The following is a 14,212-nucleotide window of genomic DNA, read 5'->3' on the forward strand; positions in this document are numbered from 1 at the left end:
TCAGGTATTTTTCATATTTTAATTTTAAAAGTGCAAATTTATATTCAGGTTTCCCTTAATTCTGCTTTCGGGTAGGGTTATGTTTTGCTTTTTCCTGTAGAACCAGAATTCAGAGAAGAACGTTTTCACTGCTCCTCCCTGTTTCTGACCCCTCACTAAATCGCATTCTTTCATCTTATTGAAACACGTAATTTTTTAGCCATAATTATTTCCTTAAATTCATGATGTATTTATTATTTTTCAACCCTAGATAGCATACTTTTCAAATGTATATTTCTAATGAAATAAGTTTCATTAGCAAACATACATAAATAGATATAGGTTATGAATCCAATCTGATTCATATGAAATATAAAAAAGACACAATTGTGAAAGCTTAAGTCGCCATAACCATTTTTACTTGAATATTGGGACTTGAAAAAAACTCGCTGTAAAACTGATAAGTAAAAGGTGTGATAAACGACATTCAGGTAGAAGAAGTGTGGCTCAGACTTTAGATACGAACCTTTATGAGCCAATGTTTTGAAGCTTCGTGAAACACTATTCACGTTGGCATATGTAAACAAGTATGAAGTGCAGCAGAAGTCAAAATTTTCAAATTCCTTAGTGCCTTTAAAGGGCGGCGCGATACCTTGTACGATGATTGTATGCTGGTAGATTAAGGTAAGATCTTGTATTGAGTAGTAGTATTACACGTGAAGAACTTTGTTTAGTGGTGTATTTCTTCAGACATTTTGACGTCTGAAATGTCATGAATCAGCTGTTTAGATAACACGCTGCTTGACCGAAACCGCCTTCGCTCCCGTGCCGAATTGTCAAAGTCCAGTGTGTGTCATTACAGATCACAACTCTACTTTCTTGGTTTTCTACTGCTGACATCTCGCGAAAATGGTTCAGAAAGTCGAAGTTGAGGGATTTGATGCTTTTATAGAACAAATCGAGAAATTCAAACCGTCTGGGAACCCCATCTTCGTTCTGTTTTCGGGCACGAAGGACGCCCAAGGAAAAAGCTGGTGCCCCGACTGCGTTGTCGCTGAGCCGGTGGTGAAAGGTGCCCTTGAGAAAGCTCCCGACGACGCCGTCTTCATATACGTTGGGGTTGGAGGGCGTGACTTTTGGAAGGACAAGAACAACGTATTCCGCACAGACTCCCGCACCAAGTTGAAATGTGTTCCCACCCTCATGAAATTTGGAGGCCCCCAGAGGTTGGAGGAGGAACAGTGTGCCAAGGCTGATGTGGTTGAAATGTTGTTTGAAGATGCTTAGCCTAGTTACCCTAATCCTGAGACGGTGTTTTGCATGTTGTTAGGCTAGAGGTTGACAGGTCACTTTTTTATCCATAACATAGCATATAGATTGTGCAGCCTAGGCCAAGTATCCCAGAAAAAGTCTGTTCAGGTAAAGTTTGCGTCATCACATAATACCTCCGCAAGGTCAAATTATACTTTAGGTTTTACCTAGTCTACTGTTTTTGGTTGCCTAGACTAATCTAAGCTAGGCAACCATTACTAAAAGCTGCCTGTGAAACTAAATTGACCTTGCTGAGGCCCACTGATGATTGAGCAGAACTTTAACTGATTAGGCAACTTTTGAGAGTAGGTACTGAGAGAACTTCCTCAGGATAAGTTACATCACGGGATTCATCTGGTGCATAGGTGTGCCTGTATCCAAATATTTTGATATTGTGAGTACAGAATATCACTGGCTAAACTTGGTACATTTTGAAATTCTTGAAATATTTTTGATAAGCCTCAAAGACAAATTTTTCCATATGATGTCAAGCCAATGGCCCCATTGTTTTTGTCATAAGTTACAGTTAGGCTAAATATCAAACTGTCCTGTGATTTTTGTAACGATGTTACATTTTTATGTAATGTTGCTGTATAGGCTATATAGAATTGTCAAGTTTTCTTATAGGATTTCAGATGACTACATTACATCTCACTGTTTCATGATATGTGTACTTATGTAGGGTGTTTTATGTTTGAAACTTGTTTACAACCTTTTTTTTGTTTCATGCAGCAAACAGATGTATTTTTAAGAGTTCACAGACACATGATAGGTACTTACACAGTTGTATCCAGACTGAGTTAACAAGATGTTGAGAAGGTTCTTGAAATGTAAAAACAGTGTTTTAAAGTTTTTACCATATTTTGTACACATTTTGAGTTTGACTTGAGCCATAATGTGCAACTGTTACTTTTGCAGCACTCACATTCTTCCTCACAGTGAAGATCTGTAACCTGGTCACAGCTATTGTTTTCACATGTAATCTATAGTGATTGTAGGTACTTTGAAAAATCTAGTGAACAAATAATCCATTTATACTGAGAACTTCACTGAATATTAAAGCATGTCATATATTTGAACAAGCACTTTTATTACACACCCATGATATTTATTATTACTAATTATTATTATTATTATTATTATTATAAAATAATTGAAGGCCACCACTAGCTACATAACATATTATTTAAAACAGTTAGAATTTGTTAGAATAAGCACAGCAGTTTGCAACTGAATGGATACCTACTAAATTCTGTTTATTTACACTTTTTATACTCATAACTTGTAGAATCAAGGAATGATATAGCGTATGGAAATTTCATTGAAATTATCAAACAATACTAAGATACTTCCCTTCAAGAGCTTTTAACATTTTTGGTGTGTAAAGTAATCAAAACTCCAGTAAAAATGTTTAGAGGCAATATGGTCTCTCCCCAATACATGTAATACTCTTTTCCTGGTGGGTTTCTTTATTTATAGTGAAGAACATTACCCATGTGATTTCCACACAAAAGAAATTCATGAACATGCTATACTCCCAAGGGGCAGTATTACGTAAGTAAGATATTTTTCTCAAACTTTAAATATAACAGTCAAACAGAATACTAACCTGCAGAATGTACAGTGCATGCTGTTAAATTTATGTAGGGTACATAAATTGTACTCACACTGTGTAGTGTTCAAAGTCAGTCAGTTGAAACCAAGTTATTTTGTTATACTTGAAACATCCCTCATACAGATAATATTTCTGCATATTAGGTACAGCACACATAACTAGGAGTGTCTGTGTAACCAGTAGCTTGATTTAAATATAACTTAGTTAAGTATCATTTGGCCTTGAGAGTTGTGTAGAGTAGACTAACCAATTAGTAGTTGGTGTTGTCTTTATTTGAAATAAATTAAAAGTGCATGTTAAATACGAAAGAAAAATACTGTAATTCAGCAAGTTTTATGTGTAATATACAGTTCTCACTATACGCTGTAAATTGGTTTCAACCCATGCTTACATGCTTGCAATTCTACATAAAATTGAACCCAAATTATATGTGTTTTTAATGTCGATATGCATCTATGAGATTATTTTGCTTCGTTATATCCAGACAGTAAGACATCAGTAAAAATAGATAAGATAGAATACTGTATTATATATATATATATGTTAATAAGAAAATGTAAGTGGTTTTTCTCTCTCATTTTAATATAGATATATATACCTATTATATACACATACAAGGCTTAGTACATGGCCTGGGGGTTCCGTGTGCATGAGATGTACCCTAATTCACCCACTCGATGCTTTTACAGTAGACACCTTGAATTATCTGAAAATCAGGGTGGACTTTCTGAAACCTGGCAGCAAGTGAGAAATTTAGGCTTAATTTCACTATATCGGGTGATAATTTTGACCCGTAAACTCTGGATACCTGACCTTTTAAAATACCGCATCTCCCTTGAAAATTAATGTAGAAGGCTCATTTACCACTCAAAATGTTCCTTTTAATGAGCTCTTTCCAATGATATAAAATCTTTTACTTTTAGGGCTATATTAGGTCATAAATACCCAAAATGTCACCAGTAATCGAGAAAAGCTGATGATTTACCTCATGAAGGAAAAATTGTAAAATCAAACAATATTAAAGAATGAATGGCATATATTGACAATAATCAACACAGCAACACTATATTATTCAAATAATAAGCATACTTTTACCACATATCACATGATTTCTGTTTCATCTAAACCTAAATGGAGCCCTTGATCCTATTTTATATGGTTATAAAGTAGCTGATGATCTTTTTGTGCCAACTGATGGAAAGAACCCATTACCTGAGGAATTCACTGTGATGTGCAGTTGTACAAAATGTGGAACATATCACTGTCCCTCGTAAATGTCAAAGTGTCTTAGTTGTAAGTGATGCAACATGTAGCAATCCTTTAGGTTACAGTATGGAATGAGGAATCTTATTAAAAGCACAATCATGAGAAGCAAATAGTGTCATTCGTCCATAAGAACTTGTGTAAATTTGACTCCTTTATGAATGTAAGTTAAAGCTTAGAATATTTAGCCATGAAAATAAACTACAGACATTTCAATTATAAATTCAATACATGTATTTACATTATTAAATATATACTGCCTTTGAATTTATCTTCTTGATATTAAAACTATCGTTATGGATGTTTGAATTAGTTTAATTCAACCGATACAACTTCTTCATTTGCAATGTCATTGTACCCTTTTAATACTAAAGCTACGTCATAGGTTAATATAATTTTCATGCTATATCCAGAATTTATAAAGTCAATAATTATTTAAGGAAATTGTGCAAGCTATATATTTTATAATTTTATTCCTTGAGAAGTCTTTTTTCAAAGTACTTTATCATTAAATATTAATCCCTATACCATGATAAAAATTCGTTACCTAGATAGCAATGGCCATAAATGGGCATTTTAAAAATAAAGTTTTTATGAAAAGTTACAGTATGCTTCTGTGTGTTTAGAAAGTAATAAAGTGCTTATTATTTGGATAATATAGTGTTGCTGTGTTGATTATTGTCAATATATGCCATTCATTCTTTAATATTGTTTGATTTTTACCAATTTTCCTTCATGAGGTAAATCATCAGCTTTTCTCGATTTCTGGTGACATTTTGGGTATTTATGACCTAATATAATCCTAAAAGTAAAAAGATTTACATATCATTGAAAGAGCTCATTAAAAGGAACATTTTGAGTGGTAAATGAGCCTTCTACATTAATTTTCAAGGAGATGGGTATTTTAAGGTCAGGTACCCAGAGTTTACATGGGTCGAAATTATCACCCGATATAGTGAAATTAAGCCTAAATTTCTCACTTGCTGCCAGGTTTCAGAAAGTCCACCCTGATTTTTCAGATAATTCAAGGTGTCTACTGTAAAAGGCAAGTGGGTGAATTAGGGTACATCTCATGCACACGGGAACCCCCCCAGGCCATGGACTAGCTGTTCTTGTTACTTTCAATACAGTTTATCACAGAGTTCCTTTCAATACAGTATATCACAGATGATGATGATGATGATATTAGCCTTCATCTAGGCTTCACAAGAAAGAAAAATGAAAGCACAGCCTTCATACATCTACTGTATGCTCTCTCTCTCTCTCTCTCTCTCTCTCTCTCTCTCTCTCTCTCTCTCTCTCTCTCTCTCTCTCTCTCTCTCTCTCTCTCCTTGATTATCAAGAATGGATACTATTCCTAGCATTATACATAGTAAATTTTGAAAAGCAATAGTGTTGGGACCTGTGAGGTATCAATATGCTAGTCATATTGATATCTTAGGGACAGTAATGTCATTTAGAACTAGCAAGTGGATCCCAGGTATGGGGTTGTTTCTGGGGGATGGGAGTCATGGCATTCTGTTCAGTTTGCCCACCAAGATGATTAGAGTGAGGATGACTGCATGTATACAGTGCTTTCAAGCCCATCCAGTAGGTTTGGCCTATTCTTGAGCCACTTTAGTCATGTTGATGCCATTTTTTCAGGGTAGGATATGGAGTGGACAGTGGGGAGTCTGCTCTTTCTTGTGTCACTGTTGGAGGACTGAATTCCAGGAAAAGCTAGTGGTGTCTTTTTGTGGTTTTCAAACAGTCTTATTGAGTTTTCTCAGCACATTTTTATGGAAAATACCCAAATTAACCCCCCCCCCTCTCTAGCCCAGGACTCACTGATGACATTCTGGCACAAGTAATGACTTAAGGCATTAATTTGATGCTGGCAATGGCTATTTTTTCCAAAAGAAACACTGGGCCAACAGGATGGAATTAAAATTGTTGGATATGGAATATGTATTCGGAAAATTACTTTGGTGTGACAGTTTATACTTGACTTTCAGTTTGATGAACTATACAATACCATTAAGGAATATGGATGCCAAGAAAGCATTAAGGCTAGAGTAATGGGAAATTGTACTGAGTATCTTTGTTACCCTCTTTATGAGCTTATCTGCTAAGGAAGCCAGGTAAGCAATAACATGGTTGAATCTGAATGCATTTCTAAGTTTAGTGAAGAAGTACGAGTAGTTTCTACAGAAAGTTTACAATTATTCCAGTGTGGTACGTGGCAAACTACAAAGCTGAATATAGTAACAACTTAAAAGGTCTGCTATACCTTGAAAGATAAACTATAAAGAAATAAGGAAAATCACTTGATTAGGGCAAAGAATGACCTACAGGCTCTAATGCATTTCAATTTGAAACCATCTCTGAAGCCACATACACTTTGTTCAATCTAATCAGATGAGTGATTAATTCATGGGAATTACAAGTTGTTCCTACGGTAACACAAACCAACGCCCTCTGTATAGAAGTATCCCCTGCACAACCTGGGCTTGTCGTTGCACTTGGTGACAAGGTCGTCAACTGCTATTTATGAGGGTAATTGGGAACTGCTATTTATGGGGGTAATTGGGGGAATACTCCTCCTTATCTTAGGTTGTTGTTCTTTTGGGTGCTGTGAAGAGTGGATGTTTCGCTGTGCACTTTCTTTTCTTGTCATTTAATATTGCCGGTACTGTCAACATCTGTTTTCAGTACCTCCGTCTTTGGATTTCGTAAACTCGTTATTTTCCACTTAAGTATTCTATTTGACTTTTGGTTTTTGACTTTGGATTGTGGATTGGCATACGCTTTTGTGGACTGTTTTTGGATTTGCTTTTGATTGCTCTTTGGATGATGTCTGGATCTAGTTCTGCTAGCTTCAGAGTATGTTGTGTGAATGAGTGTAAGGTGAGGCTACCGAAGGCTTCGGTAGATCCTCACACTGTATGCATGAGGTGTAGGGGGCAGGTTTGCTTGATAAATGATCGCTGCAAGGAGTGTGAGACTTTGCCGGATGCAAGCTGGAAGGTGTATGATGCCTATGTACGCAAGTTGGAGCGTGATAGGATCAGGAGGTCTTCCTCCAGGAGTGCTAGTAAGAGTCAGGGTATTAATTCCTCTCCTGATAACCCTATTGTAGACGTAGTATCACCTAACCCTGTGGTATTGCCTTCGGGCGCTGAGGTTGTGTCTGCGGAGGGTATGGCCCTGACGGAGATTATGAACACCATCCGTGCTCTGGAATCGAAAGTGATTTCTCTTCAAAGTGCAGTTAAGACTCAGGGAGAGGGCAAATCTCTTTAAAGTGCAAGAGGGTTACGGGGATTCCCACCGATAGTCCCTTCGCAGGTAGTGGAGGGGCGTCCTCAGATCCCAGCCTCGCAGATCGCCCCATAACGCTTCTAGGCCTGGACCTCTGTCAGACTCCCAGGACTCAGGAGGGCAAGTTGAAAGCCGCAAGAGGTTACGGGGCTTCCCACCGATGTGGCGTCCTTCGGCAGGACCTGTTGATGCTTCCCAGGCTGCTTCTCGTCCTCCAAGGCGTCCTCCCCGCGCAAGGGGTGGAACTCTCGGAAGGACTCTCGCCCGCTTAAGAGAAGCTTCAGAGAAGAGGACGCTTCACATACTCTTTCTCAAGGCGTATTTTCGTCTTCTTCTGAGTGTTTCGACGCTTTCCGCCCAGAAGAGGACCAGGACGTCTTCAGAAGAGGACCAGGACGTCTTCAGAGGATTCTGCTTGACAGGAACCAGTTGGCTTCTCTTCTTGCTGGAATCGCCATCATCGGCGCAGAGGACTCGCAGGCTGCCTGCCAAGAGGCAGGAAGTCCCCTCTCCTGGACGTCTTCACCGCCCAGCTGCTCGTCAGCTCACCGCCGCTGGATTGCCATCGTGGACGTTTCGGCTGCAGCGTGGATCCGCAAGCAGCTATCCGCTTCGCTGCTCTGGACGCTCCTCTTTCAGGGCGCTCGGCTGGACGCCGACAGGGCGCTCATCAGGCTCATCAGGCGCCTCTTTGGTTGCTCGACGTGACGCTTCAGAGCAATCAAAGACTGCGGGGAAGCGAAGATCCCATCTGCGTGTTGGACCGCAAGGCCTTTGTTCTCCCAAGGTCTTGGGAGACTCTCTGGTTTCTCCCATTGAAGAGGGAGAAGTCTCTTGTGAGTTGGAGCCTGCAGACCTTGAGCAGCCTCCTACTTCCTCGTCTACGGACTACCAGGTGTTAGCCGGTCTTCTCAAGGACTTGTTTGGCGACAAGTTCAAACCCTCGGCTCCTCTCTCTCCTCCTTCGCAGTTAGCTTCGTCCAAGACGAGGAGAGCGCCGGGGTTTGTTAAGATGACTTCGTCTCTGGCGACGAAGAAGGCCTTCAAGAAGGTTAACACCTGGATGGAGGAAAGGAAGACCCAAGGCAAGACTTCTTTTGCCCTGCCTCCGTCCAAGCTGAGCGGCAAGGCAGGTATGTGGTACGAGACCGGAGAGGACGTCGGCTCAAGAGTTCCTTCGTCGTCCCAGGGAGACTTCGCTAGCTTGGTCGACGCGCCTAGAAGGTCCCTCCTGTCTGCAGCCAAAGTGTCGTGGACTATGTCGGAGACGGATCACCATTTGAAGGGACTGTTTCGAACCATGGAGGTCTTCAATTTCCTGGACTGGTGTTTGGGGGCTCTAGACGTCAAGATTAGAAGTCCCGACTCGATCAGCCTGGGGGAGCTGTCCAGCGTGTTGAACTGCATGGACAAGGCCGTCAGGGATGGCTCGGAGGAACTGGCTTCCCACTTTTGTACGGGCCTCTTGAAGAAGAGGGCCTTGTACTGTAACTTTACAGCAAAGTCAGTTTCTCCGTTGCAGAGGGCAGAATTGCTGTTCGCCCCGTTGTCGAGCCATCTCTTCCCCCAGTCCTTGATCAAGGATCTCGCCGCCAGCTTGAAGGAGAAGGCCACTCAAGACCTCTTGGCCCACTCGTCAAGACGCCCGGCAGTCCCTTTGACGTCGTCGTCGGGTCAGACCTCCAGGAAGCAGAAGCCCTTTCGTGGAGGAGCTTCTTCCTCGAGATCGTCTCCCGAGGAAGAGGTCTTTCCAGAGGCAGAGCCCGCCTAAACCTAGGGGCAAGAAGTGACTTGCAGCGCCTCCAGACACCTGTAGGAGCCAGGCTTCTTTTGTTTGCGGGAGCCTGGAGAGCAAGAGGGGCGGACACCTGGTCCTCGAAGTCATCGAGAGAGGATACAAGATCCCCTTTCTCGACACGCCACCTCTGTGCACGTCGCCCAGGGATCTGTCGCCCTCCTACCATCAAGAGAAGCAACAGATCCTTTTCGAGCTATTAGTGCAAATGCTCGAGAAAAGAGCTGTGGAGCAAGTCCTGGAGCTGGACTCCCCAGGATTCTACAACCGACTGTTCCTAGTTTCGAAGCAGTCGGGAGGATGGAGACCAGTCCTAGATGTCAGCAGACTGAACGCTTCGTGGTGAAGGAGATGTTCACGATGGAGACATCCCAGTCTGTTCTAGGAGCATTAAGACCAGGAGATTGGATGGTCTCGCTGGACCTTCAGGACGCCTACTTTCACGTCCCCATACATCCCCAGTCGAGGAAGTACCTGAGGTTTGTACTCGGGGGACGGGTGTTCCAATTCAGAGCTCTTTGCTTTGGGCTAAGCACAGCCCCTATGATCTTCACGATCATCATGAAGAATGTGGCGAGATGGCTTCACTTAGCGGGCATACGAATCTCGCTTTACCTGGACGATTGGCTCATTCGAGCTTCTTCGCAGTCAAAGTGTCTGGAGGACCTGAAATTGACTTTGGAGTTGACGAAGTCCCTAGGACTTCTAGTAAACGTAGAAAAGTCCCATCTGATCCTGACGCAGTCCATCTTGTATCTGGGGATTCAGATGGATTCAGTGGCTTTTCAAGCTTTTCCGTCCCAGGAACAACAGCAGCAATGCTTAGGAAAAGTCTCATCCTTCCTGGGGAAGGAAACATGCTCAGTGAGGGAATGGATGAGTTTGTTGGGGACCATATCCTCGCTGGAGAAGTTTGTTTCCCTGGGAAGACTGCATCTCAGACCGCTCCAGTTTTCCTGGTGGAAAACTGGATAGACAGGAGGATCTAGAGGAGACCCTGAGGATCTCTCCCTTCGTCAAGGATCACCTGAGGTGGTGGCTCGACCCAAGAGGTTGGCAGAAGGGGTTTCTCTACACCTTCAGAGCCCCGACCTGAGTGTTGTTTTCCGGGACGCGTCCAGGGAGGGATGGGGAGCAACACTAGGGGGAGGAAGTGTCAGGCACCTGGAGGGGAACAGGTGTCCTGGCACATCAGTCTCAAGAGTTAGGGCGATTCTGCTGGCCCTGTTTTTCTTCAAGAGCCAAGTATCAGGCCGAGTGATACAGGTAAACTCGGACAACACCACAGCCCTGGCATACCTCAAGAAACAGAGAGGAACTTGCTCCCGGTCCCTGTTTGCCCTAGCAGAAGGAAGTCCTGCTTTGGGCCCATGCTCGGGGATCACGATCCTTACGAGGTTCTGTGGCAGGAGCCCCAGAATGTCCGGACCTTAACTCAGTCGGCAGCGTCAGCTTGTGCCGACCGAGTGGACCCTTCACGAGGAGGTGTGTCAGAAGCTGTGGAGGTTATGGGGACGTCCCTTGGTGGATCTCTTCGCGACGTCCAGGACAAAGAGGCTTCCTCTATGCTGCTCTCCGTACTAGATCCAGGAGCAGTAGCAGTAGATGCCCTCCTCTGGGATTGGAAAGAATGGATCTCTACGCCTTTCCTCCCTTCAAGATTCTGGGAGGTCATCAGGAAGTTCATGCAGCGTCGGAAGGGACGAGGATGACGTTGATCGCCCCTTTTTGGCCAGCGGCAGAGTGGTTCACAGAGGTCATGGCCTTCCTGGTGGACTTCAAGAGAAGTCGCTTCCCCTGAGAGTCGATCTGCTCAGGCAGCCCCACTTCGAAATGTACCACAAAAACCTCCCGCTCTGAGTCTGACTGCATTCAGACTATCACAAAGAGTTGGCGAGGCGAGGGTTTTTCAAGAGAAGTGGCAAGGGCTATCGCCAGCGCCAGGAGACCCTCCTCCAATGTGGTATACCAATCAAAGTGGGCCAATTTCAGGAAATGGTGCAGAAGCAAGGGATTTCCTCAACCACAACCTCTGTGCCGCAGATAGCAGACTTCCTAGGGCTTCATCTTAGGGAGAAGGAAAAGCTGGCAGTCTCGACAATTAAAGGATATAGAGGTATGCTGTCGGCAGTCTTCAGACATAGAGTCTAGACTTGGCCGACAATCAAGGATCTTCACGATCTCTTGAGGTCCTTTGAGACTGCTAAGGTACCACAGCCGAGGACGCCTTCCTGGAACCTGGATGTCGTTCCTGAAATTTTTATGTCGGATACATTCGAGCCTCTTCATTCGGCATCGCTCTCAAGAATGTGACAAGGAAGGCTATTTTCCTAACTGCTCTGGCGACGGCGAAGAGAGTTAGTGAAGTTCAAGCCATCAGCAAGCACATGGGCTTTAGAGGGCATAATGCCGTATGCTCCCTAAGCCCTATGTTTCTCGCCAAGAACGAGAATCCTTCTACCCCTTGGCCCAAGAGTTTTGAGATCAAGGGTATGGCAGAAATTCTTGGGCAAGAATCAGAGAGAGTCCTGTGCCCTGTCAGGGCTCTCAAATTCTACCTAGACAGGACGAAAGGAAGTCGAGGCCCGTCGGACAATCTGTGGTGTTCTGTCAAAAGGCCGGACTTGCCGATGTCCAAGAATGCTCTGGCATTCTTGTTGCTTCACGATCAAGGAGGCTCATTCTACCTGCCAAGACAGCCGACATGAGACTTCTGAAGTCAAGGCTCCGAAGTGAGAGCCATTGCGACCTCGGTGGCTTTCCAGAAGAACATGTCCCGTTAGCGATCTTCTGGGTACCACCTTCTGGTGAAGCAATTCGGTGTTCCTTCCGCATTACTTGCAGGACGTGTAGACGACATACGTTGTGAAGACTGCTATTAAGCTAGGACCACGTTTCCTCAGACCATCCAGTGTTGGGGCAGAGAGCGATACTCATCCTATCCTTTAGAGGTTAGGAAGTATTTTTAATCTTGATTTTGTGTTTTTATGGTTGTTGGGTTGTACGAGGTGGACGTCCCAGTCGTTAACTTATGTTAGGTTTAATGACTTAGATAGGCTCGGTCAGGTGGTTGGTCGTTGCTCCTTTTGCCCTCACAATATGGTCTTATGATCTAGTCCCATTGTGGTCACGCCCCCATGGACAGATCATCTAGAACTCACCAGCTATATAGGTCACTACCTTGCTGGAGACTAGTAAAGCAGAAGCAGGCTTGGGTGACAGTATCACGAAGTCAGCTATGCTAACAGGTAAGGAACCAAGGTGTCAATCGCCTACATATATTTGTTTCCTAAATCCTATTCTGTCTCTTCCCACCTCCAATGGTGGGATTCAGCTATATATATATCTGACAGGTAAGTCTCATGAACAAAATTATATTTTAATGATAAAATAAAGTTTGTTCATACTTACCTGGCAGAGATATATATAATCATAGTGCCACCCACCTCCCCTCAGGAGACAGTGGCACTAGAAAATCTGAATAGAAAATGGGAATGGTTCCTGATACCCGCCTCCCAGCGGCGGGAATGGGTACTAACCACCTGGCCCCACTGCGTGTGCCGTGAGTTTTTGAAATTCTGTCGGACTTCGGAGAATACAGCTATATATATATCTGCCAGGTAAGTATGAACAAACTTTATTTTATCATTAAAATATCATTTTCATACAGTATGACTGCCCACATTGACACTGAATTCAACTCTGTTATCTAGGTAAATTAAAATGACTTTACCACACTGGTGCATCTTGAGTCTTTTTTATATTAGATTTATTCATTGGTAAATAAAAAGGAAAAGCAATAGCATCATCTCAGATCAATGAATCTTCATCTTGAGTCGAATCTTGGGCTTCAGCACGTAAGCATTTACCGGCTTTACCTAGACACGAACATCCTATATAGCAGGGTACCTGTAATTTTGCGCACAGACGGTTACGTAAGCACTTCGAGAATTTGCACTTGCGTGAAGCTGATTTTGCAGATGTTGGCTTTGCAGGCTTGGTCATCATTATGGGTTGCAGTATGCCACTGACAACTCTTTTGCCATACTGGGTGACAGGAGGAAGGGACAATATGCACATGTCGGCTCACTTGTAGATAACAAGCTGATACAATGCTGGTGAAAAGCATCTTCAGTCGGAGGTAAATTTCGCAGATCGGTTCGACTCGATGCAAAAATATGTTCTCTCAGGACATTTAAGTCTTCAGATGTGTCTGTGACATAAAGACCAACCACAAAAGCTCTTGCTTCATTAACGATGCCATCTGTTACATCTAGTTCGTCGCTGTCGCCGTATCGTGATAGCTCAGTATACTGGGCCATTTTCTGTAAAGCTATCTTGGTTGCCTTCCTTTTACCACGACGGTAAATATAACTCACACTATCACTTCCAGAGATCACATATGCAAATATCAGTACAGTAAACCCCCCGTATTCGTGTTCTCACGGTTCGCGGACTCACGCATTCGTGGGTTTCTCTGTGGAACATATCTAGCCATCGTTCGCGGAAAATTCACCCATTCGCGGTATTTTTCGTTGAGAAATATTCACTAATTGCTGTATTTTCATATAATTTTCATGAATAAATGCACTTTTTGGGATAAAACTATTAAAATACTCAGGTATAAGCATTTTTATAAGGTTTTTCTTGGTTTAAGCTATCAAAATGGGCTGTTATAAGTGTTTTTAGATGGGGTTTAAGCATTCGCGGATTTGACCTATTCGCAGGGGGGTGTGGGACACATCCCCCGCGAATACGGGGGGTTCACTGTATGCTTGGAAGGGTATGTGTTTCTTTAAGGTATTTATGTGACAACAGCTCTACTAGTTCATGCACTGATAAATATTTGTCCATCTTCTGGATCCAAATCTCTGCTACTGACTGTAAGTGGCAATAATGATACATGGACAAGACAGTGATGTCTGTGGTTTTAGCTTGGATTATAACAC

General features: G+C 42.9%; 1 protein-coding gene across 1 annotated transcript in view; it reads left to right on the plus strand.

Annotated features, from left to right (window-relative positions):
- The first annotated feature begins 526 nt into the window (after window positions 1-526).
- The window catches only part of LOC136853121 (transmembrane protein 107-like), a 218,256-nt gene continuing 204,570 nt past the window's right edge, over window positions 527-14,212 (plus strand). Inside the window, exon 1 of the mRNA XM_067128420.1 lies at window positions 527-663. The gene's annotated coding sequence lies outside the window, so the exon portion shown is untranslated. The remainder of the gene's footprint in view (window positions 664-14,212) is intronic.

This window comes from Macrobrachium rosenbergii, chromosome 26, assembly GCF_040412425.1.
Source record: "Macrobrachium rosenbergii isolate ZJJX-2024 chromosome 26, ASM4041242v1, whole genome shotgun sequence".
NCBI lineage: Eukaryota > Metazoa > Arthropoda > Malacostraca > Decapoda > Palaemonidae > Macrobrachium > Macrobrachium rosenbergii.